The 9,361-nt window shown below is 34.4% G+C and overlaps 1 protein-coding gene across 1 annotated transcript in view; it reads right to left on the bottom strand.

Annotated features, from left to right (window-relative positions):
- The window catches only part of LOC116342405 (zwei Ig domain protein zig-8), a 185,978-nt gene extending 178,538 nt beyond the window's left edge, over positions 1-7,440 (bottom strand). The window contains exon 1 of the mRNA XM_031770007.1: positions 6,218-7,440. The gene's annotated coding sequence lies outside the window, so the exon portion shown is untranslated. The remainder of the gene's footprint in view (positions 1-6,217) is intronic.
- Between the last annotated feature and the right edge of the window lie 1,921 nt (positions 7,441-9,361).

The following is a 9,361-nucleotide window of genomic DNA, read 5'->3' as shown; positions in this document are numbered from 1 at the left end:
ATTTTGTATCCATGCAGGATTGGCTCACCAAAATATCTCAAGATATGTTGATATTTTATTTCTTCACCTAATGAAAAAGTGAAAAAAAGTATCTGCATTGGCAATGGAAAATGAAATACAATCAGAAGAGAATGTATGTTGGTTGTATATCGGATGAAAAACAAATGTATCTTGTATTGTGCTGAGTTTCATGATTAAGTTTCATTTTTTCAAGCGTATTCAATTCAACAAGGAAAAACTCATCCAAAGAATTATGCGGCCAAAGTAACAAATGCCATATTTTCTGGTCGTATTTCAACGTTGGATTCCAAGAAGAAGCATGGTGTTAATATTTAATGCCTTCGAAATGAATCCAGTATACGTGACTCGATACGGTTTGTAGACTTTGAACAGCAGCAGCAGCAGCAATGTGATATACTTTAACATTCAACGGTGTTGAATATTGTGCGGTTGTTAAATTACCCGCCCCGAAAAAAAAACACCATAATTCCAGTATCAATTTATATGCTGTATTCATTTCAGTTTTAACGCAAAACATACAAAAAAGTGGCGAATCTGTTTGAAGTTGTTTTATAATTAATTAGGCATTTTGCTTTACATAAAAATAAAATTGTTTATCTAAAGCATTTGTTGATAGCATAATTTACTACCGCCAATGTAACTCACTTCATAGAAAATGTTTCAGACGAAAGAAACAGAAAAAACGGTTTTTACACTCAAAATGGTTCTCTTTTCTGTGTTTTTAAGCCGATTAGTTGAAATAAATGGAAAACAAGTGCCAAGAATGTCTTTTGACAGGTGAATGGTTTTTTTACGAACCACGAAAATGCCATTAATACCACAATGAATGACAAAAACAAACAGAATTAAATGCTTTGAATGGCAGAACATTCGAAATAGAAATAAATTTGATGTGGAATATAACAACAAAAAGGTACAGCGCATGTAAGATATAAATATATGTGCTCAGCGACCTGTAAAGTACTGCCACCACATAAGTTAATTCAATAAGTTTGATGTCGCATTAATTTTTGGAATGAATCCAAAAACCAAAATGTTTCACACACATTTGTGCAACATGCAAATACTTATACGTCATAGCGATCTGTTTTATTTTTTTGCTGTTGCTTACACATGCCTTACTGTTGCCAACTTGCTAACTAACAGATGGATCAACCAAAACACTTTTTTCTGCTGATTTTTTTTATGGAAGAAGAACGAATCGACCCGAAAAAACTCCGCTCCGAAAAAGTTAAACAACCCGAAAGTTATATTATCAAAATAGAATCAAATGCCAATTACATTGGTTAATTTATTATCGCCTTCAGAACACATAAATTGCCACTATTCAACAATTTGTTTACCGTATCAGATTACCTGACAACATACCAAAACATGTTGTTCCGAAGGAGTCCATATCTCACGCACATGTTTGTTTCACATGAATTATTCACCACTTTCGTGTTTTTTTAAATACCAAAACAAATGAATGGCACATTAACAAATAACGAAGTAATATCATGCTCTAATTGCAATGAAAAACTTTACAACCACTCCATTTTCATTAGTTTAACAGCATTGTTGTGTGCGAACATAGTGCAACACTTACTTTACTCTTTGGAGCATTCGATAAAATATATTTCATCGAAGGTTCTAACGTGTAAACGTTTTAAGCGATGTTAGATGATATCATAAAATTCAACCGACACGCGCGGGTTCAACTACGCTGAATTCATTTAATTTTTATCACGAAAAATCAGCGTGTTGTGAACAGCTATGAAGAGAAAACCCCGAACGATCCAATCAAATCAATCGAGTTATAAATACATTTTTATTATATCGGTAAATGTTTTGCGAATGAAAATTCATGCGCGCGCCAGCACGAATTCGTCCCGATTTCCGGTTATAGTCAATGAATCTGTTGGATTGTTGCAATTTGATTTCATCCGATGAAAATCTATGTGACTATCATTCGAAATTTATGCTTCGCTGACGACCGTTTGGTTTCGCTATTTATTTTCGACATTTAATGGAGAAATTCCAGACCAAAAGTGAGCACACAAAAGGCGAAAATATAAAAAAGCTCTCTCTCTCTTACATTTGTTGCTCAACCTAGCAACAAGATACGAAGCAAACGCGTGATCTCCATTACAAGATACAATGACGTTGCACATAAAGGAACTGGAGCCAAGAGAGAGCGAGAGAAAGGAAGTTTGGTCTGCAGTGTTGTTGTTTTTCGGTTGCAGGCTGCCTTGATTTTTGCTATCTTTTTATATTTCGAAATCATACAATGCCGAAATCCTCGTATCCTGGTTTGTGTGTCCTTTTTCGCATTTTTATTATTTATTTATGATTTGCCGTTTTATGGACATGCTCGTAAAAAGTGGATACGGGAAGGGAATATCTGTTAGCCCGGACTCTCTGAAGCAGCACCGATTTATGACATGATGTTCATTCGTTTCACATTTTCATTATGAAAATTATGGTATTTACAAGGGAAACAGAGAAACATCTTTATTTTAATTCAATTTTTTTTCTATTTAGCAGCTCATATATCCTGACTTTGTTTGTTCAATTGTGCGCTTTTTCTAAACATATAAAAACTAGAACATTATTATTAGAAATGCCGTTGTTTCCTTCTCCTTCCCATCTTTCTATCCCAAATATCTCTTACGTTTATTGATGGTCATTTGTAAAATTGATGTCATCGTGTTTAATTTCCAAATTAGAAATTCAAATGTTTTCTAATATATTTTTCCGGCAGACCTTTTCGGAATACCACTCATTTTTGCATTATGTATTTTGCTTTCTTTGCTAACAAAAATGATCCGATAAAAAAAAGAAGAGACCAGTTGCCGATCGAAATTCATCTAATATGTGCCGATTGGAATACTTGGCACGAATTTTGTGCTGTGTTCATTAAATTGGTTTGGAAGCGAACAAAAGACTGACAACTCATCCCCCATCAATAGATATGGATGGGAAAATATTATATCGCTGTGAATGTTTCGCACTCATTTCATTTTATTGATATCGTATGTTTTATGATTCTAATCTCTAATGGCGCGCTCCATTGACAGCTTTCGTGCGCGCATATCCAGTTGGACGGAAATGACGATGGGAAACAAACAAGAGGAAAAACGGAAAGTGAGTTAGAGATATGACATGTTAAGTGAGCTCACTGAACAAATTGTGCATAAATAAAAAGTGGTCGTTTCAATAAACATATATTGAGCAAAAATGGTGGAATGGGAAATGGGCGACAAAGCAATTAGTAGAGCTTTTAGTGCAAACACGGTTTCAATCGGATGATTTTGTGTGCGCCGCCTTACTGATCGATCAGCGCGCGCCGCACATCCTTTTTTAATTAAATCAATTTTGATTATGTGTCACCGACAGATCGTATCTTGTGTACGACGGCACGGCAGCAGAGGCCAACATTTCTTCGTCTAATTTTCATGTGTTTTTATCGTTAGTCGAACCACTTTTACAGCATTTTATCTCCGGCGCATCCTTCCTCATAATATTTAATCAGGAAATTGATTTTCCCTTTCGCTTTTGTGCGAACCGCATGTCAAATCTTTTGTATCGCAACCCTGATCCCTTTCTTGTCTTATGGTGCGAAATTTTCAAAGCAAAATTAAATGGACCGTTTATCGGCGCACGGTTCGTATCAAAATAAACAATGTCAATATCCATAACGAAATACGTGTACGTGTGAATGCGGCCAAAGATCAGATTTTGCTGTGACATTGTTGCGATAAAAATAGCTGAAAACAGAGTGTCATCAACATATTTGATGCTTTTTTTGAAATCCAAAAAAAAAAATTCCGAATGCATAAAAAATGTATCGAATTTCTCGAAAGGAAGGCAGTGCCATTTTCAATTTAAATATTGGATGTTGGAAAATTGAAAGCGCACCTCACCAATACCTCAAAAGCTGAGAAACATATTAAATCAGATGTTAAACAAAAGGTTAAGTACGGTCATACGTCAGAAAACAATACGATGCCAGAGGAAAAAAAGGTCACGGCACATTCATTTGACTACAGGTTATTGAGGTTATTTTAAATAAAATATGTTGAACGATCCGCTTTCATATTATATTTGTCACACATCACTCACAATTTTGGTTTCGGTTTTGTAATAATACATATATACTACTTGCTCGCTACATCAGTCGTGCGTTTGGGGACAAAAATTACGATTCGAAATCAATCATGAACTTCTACACAGCCGTTTCATTTGCCACCGTAACAATTGATTGATTGAATGATTGATTTGATTTGGATATTAGATTTACACACAATTTTTTGCATCCCAACTCAATGAGCACGGCGACATTTTTCATTGATTTCTTCATTCCGGGGGCCGATCATTTTGATTGCCTATTTATAAATTGACGATTGTATATTTCCATGATGTAATGAAGTCAAGTAAAAAAAGGACCTATTATTACCTACGTAATAAGATGCAATTTAAAACAACTCAGAGTCATACATTTTTTATACTCAACTTCCGTTTTTTGTTATTTTTAAATTATGTTTTCACCACATCAACTTCCGAGGGATTTTTTTCGAAAAGATTTTTGGTATGATGTAACTCCCTACTTTTCGCGCTATTTTCCTTGAGCTTCAAACTTTTAATGAACGAATGGTAATGGTTTTGAGCATCATTATCGCGTAAAGAAAGGCAAAGATAAAAAAAACCACGTTATTAAGTCATTAAATAGTATTGGGAGGAAAATACAACAATGAAAATTAAAAATGTATCGGTTTTTTTTTGTTCTAGCCGCATGTGTATATATTGTTGTCGATAGCACATCATTAAGAAATAAAATAGGGAATGTAAGCCGACGGCTCGTGAGAAAAAAAATCTGCAAAATAGCTGACTACATAGACGTTGAATTGGTTGCTTCCCGTTGCTGCTACATTGTTTTCCACATCATTTTGTTTCATTTTCTTAATTTATAAGCGCTCAACGAAATAGTACGAGTAGTAAACACGATGAAATAACGACAATGCAGAGCACAGCAGATTATAGTAAAGCAGTAGCAAAAAAAACTGTGCAAATCAAGTAATAATAGACTTCCGTGCCTACAAACCATATCTTCGTGGGTATTGTTTCCCTTTCATTTGAAAAACGTCTTTATCGAGCGTTCAGTAAAAAAAATAAAACACGAAACTGAACTATATACAATAAATTCTGTTGAAACCATAAATAACCCGCGCTACAAATTTTCCTTCATTGCTCGTCGGACGTTCGAACAGAAATTACATTCGCAATATTATACTATACTCTAGAGGAGTATAAGATTTGCCCACTAAAATAATTATGATACATCGACCTGTTTTTTCAGTCGTTTTTGGCATACGGAAATCATTTATTGAATATTCAGTTTTTTTTTTCGTTTTTTTTTATTCGTGAATGTAGTTTAAGTTTCTGATAAATACATTATGCTGAGCTGCGATGAAAACCGTCACAAATTATTCTAGATCTGAAGAGAGTTAAAAAAATGTTTACTATTCACAAAGTTCTCTGTACTTTTATGTAAATTGAGTTGAATTTTGTGTCGAACTTTTCGCTTTTGAGTCTCTCTGACAAAAAAAACTTTTCGAGCATAGTTTTACTACTTAATTTAACATGATAAAATATGCTTAAGCTGTGAATGACAAAAATACATCGTTAAAACAATATCACCAAAACGTGACTCTACCCAATACACTGTATTCCGAAACGAGCTCGTGTTCGTTTTACATTTACAATAATAGCACACATCTCAGTCAAAGCTGGCTAGACTCCTTAAAATCGATTAATTTTTAATGAAATACGGTAAATACTAAAAAAATCGTTTTCAACTGAAATGTGACAAATTTTACATGAGTATTTCATGTTTTTTTTATTCAATGATGTATGACAAATTGACTTTTAACCTGTCCTCATGTTTTTGATTCTCTCGACAAACTCTGAAAACTTTTAGCTTGGCAACAAAAGATATTTGCCATTCATTTGCGTTTAGTCTGCGTAAAATTAAAAAGCACTCATCATTCATGGAATGTGTAACAAGAGCGGCTAGGATTATGTCAAATGAAAATGTGCTTGTGCACTCTATATAGTAAACGGATATGTGCTCTTTTATCAGTTGGTAAAATTCCAAATCAAAAATCAAAATTTTCCAAAGCAAAAATCTATTGCAAAAATGATGAAAATTATTTACTTTAATCCCAGCTTTGTTCTACTTTGTTGGTTGAACTATTGTTGCTTTTTTGCTGAGTCAATGGTATATTTTCGTACTTTCGTCCTTCCGAGCAGTAAATTCGCTGTGTTCCAATAACAGCACACATACTATAATTTACTTTGGCAACAAAATTTTGTGTTTTTTTTCTGCTGATCACTAAGTTCTATTCTTTCTGTTTTTGCGTTCGTTAGTCGCTTTGATGTTGAATTTAATCACACAAAAAATAGTAATTCGCTGGTTGCACAAATTCAGTCACGTACAGGATTTTGCACCGGATAATTCAGTTTATATTGGTTATGCGCTCAAAAATAATCACTGAAAAATCCTCACTCTCTTCTTTTCAAATTGAGCATTAGACTTGACAAAAATGTATAAATCACAAAGCCACCCACATTAAACTTGCATTGTTGTTGTTGTTGATGATGATGTTGTTCTTTTCCGTTTCTTGTTTGGCTTTATTGGAAAATGTTTTTTTTTTTTTGGATCGAAACTGATCGAAAATCCAGTTAATGGATTTTTTCCGTATTCTAACCTTGACGACTTTACTTTTGGCTTAATCGAGATGTATTGGGAATTAATGTGCGGCACTGAATTTTTGACAAAACATACGCAACACACGGAACAGTTATTTTGAATGGAAGTCGGTTGAATAAATTGCGTTCGTACTGTGGTTGGAGTACAGTAGCTTGATATTCGTGTAAAATTGCGAACGATGTTCGTTTCACATTTATGGCAACACGCACTCACTGTGTATAAACCCAACAGCACCTGTAATTATAATTGGATATTTGTTCTCCACCTCCAATTGTTTAATGTGCGTAATTTTTTTCACTTTTCCTGGCTTAATATCCTGTTTATCTCACACTCTCTTATGGGGGCACTTTCCACCGTAATCGTTGAGTAAACTTGCCAATGCTGTTGAAATGTTTTTGGCGGAACAATTTTTATCACATAAATCACTCAAACGGAAGATAATTTTCAACAATTTTTTTTTAAATTCATCATTCAAAATAACACCTTCCTTTTTTCACTTTATTCATTTCCGTGCACACACAAACACCAAACCTTGATTCGGTTTGCCATTAAATCGAGAAGCATTGATACACAACTTGAGTGCTCAATTTCGCGTGTCATTTATTCGACTCTGAATACAAATCGAATTGCACAACAATCGAGAAATACCCGTTGGACCGTTCGTTACCACTTCATACAGCGTACTAAAGAACTTTTCGAATCGGGTTAATGTGAAAACGAGAACGAGCGCAGAAAACATCATTCGGTTATTCGTGTGTGGTGTGTGCTACCAAAACGGAAATTTTCCCGAAATTGTGTCAATTGTTCCCCTGCGTTGGCAAATAGACACAAAAACGTTTAACGTTTGTTTTTGGGGTGTATATTTTTCATTGGATGTTTGAAATAAACAAATTTTCACGCCGGCGATTGAACAGCGGCCAAAGCGCATGTCCGGCTACCACGGCAATGACAGTTACTTGGTAACGAATGAACGAAGGGGAAACAAGTTTTGACAATGATAATGAACAAAATTCATTACATTGAAAATTCTTACATTGTAACGTTTACACTTACAGCACGCATAATATTGGACTGTGGGGGGATGTTGTTGGATATAAGTGTCTGTTTTGATAGCCATTGAAAGTTACGTGTTTAAGATAGGTGTAGGTCGGGTTTTGATTGATTTCGATTTTCAAGCAAGTCTCGACAAATTCATGAGATAAAATCGCCTCAAGTTTATAATTCTGTTCGAAAGTCTGTAATCTTCTATCATGACACTATATTGTGATCGAAAATACCTCAATGAATGGGATGCTTTGCTGGAAATTGCATTTGATTAAGACCGACTAAATTAAACAAACAAATCTGAATGAATAAAAATTGGAACACGCACATTTTTCCACTGACAATTTTACTTAGATTTTTAAGTCATCGCCTTTCATTCAATTTATTACACTATTAATAACAATTTCCATTCCGATGAGTTTTAATGAGTTAATAGAGCTGGTTCATTTTGTTGTCATCAACGATGCCAGTCATTCTGTTCTGTTTTTTTTTATGGTTCTCTATCATAATTTTCTCTACTTCGAGAGTCCACGTTGCTTGCCGTAATACAGCTTCAAAATCGTCGAGTATGAGCGAGAAATGAAAAGTGAATCAGAGAAAGAATGAAAAGACATAAAAAAAGAGTGCATGTCGAGAGCCACCGCGCTATAAAAATGGCCTGAGTGCTATTATGTGCACACACATTTTTGCATAAAATGAACGTATTTATTTATAATTAATTTAAATATGCAAAACCAAGAGCCACGAATAGAGTGAAGAGGACTACTACGCGGAATGAGAACAAAAACGCCACAATACAACACACTGCAAAGCACATTGTACCACAGACACCGTTGAGGCGCTCACCGTGTCACATTGTGCGGCATAGCTTGAATATACACGGTACACACGTAGATAGAGAGAAGAATGAATATATTTTCGGTTATTGTTCATTCGCCAATCGGTGTACGTGGACGGTGATTTAACCGCCAATGTTTGCATGTGTGTGCTTGCTTTTGACCGCGAATCGTAATTGTAAATAATGCACCAAATGAATAAATTCGCTTTTTTAAGCTTCTTTTTGCCGTCTGCTTATTCTCTTGTTTTTTTTTGGTCAACATTTTTTTCGCGTGCATTTTTTTATAATTTATCACTGCAAATACATAAGAGCATACACTTGACTCGCAACACACATATTTGGCGGCATGTACGATATGCTCATATTTCTTGATTGTTTGGGGCGTTTTTCCGTTAAATACGAGCTACGTTAGAAAAAAGAGCAAAATTAAGCTTTTATAATGTTAAATAAAATGAAATAAAAAATCACGTTCTCATTTTTTTCTTTATAGACCTCGTTATCAGAACGAAAACAAAAAAAAACACATAAATGCATTCATTTTCCTCGGCTTTACAATGAAATGAAAAAATATTTTGAATAATAAAGTAGCCAACGGAAATATTTAAAAATATTCGGCTGTTTATTTATGCGAGAGAAATACAAATACTTCAAATGAAATTATGCTAAAAATGCGCCATTGACCTTGATGTTGAAGAGTTCTATTTCAC

Source organism: Contarinia nasturtii, unplaced genomic scaffold (genome assembly GCF_009176525.2).
Source record: "Contarinia nasturtii isolate CC-2019 unplaced genomic scaffold, AAFC_CNas_1.1 Cnas_scaffold_864, whole genome shotgun sequence".
In the NCBI taxonomy this organism is placed as follows: Eukaryota; Metazoa; Arthropoda; class Insecta; order Diptera; family Cecidomyiidae; genus Contarinia; species Contarinia nasturtii.
Note: the sequence above shows the minus strand (reverse complement) of the source record. Positions and strands in the feature narration are given on the sequence as shown.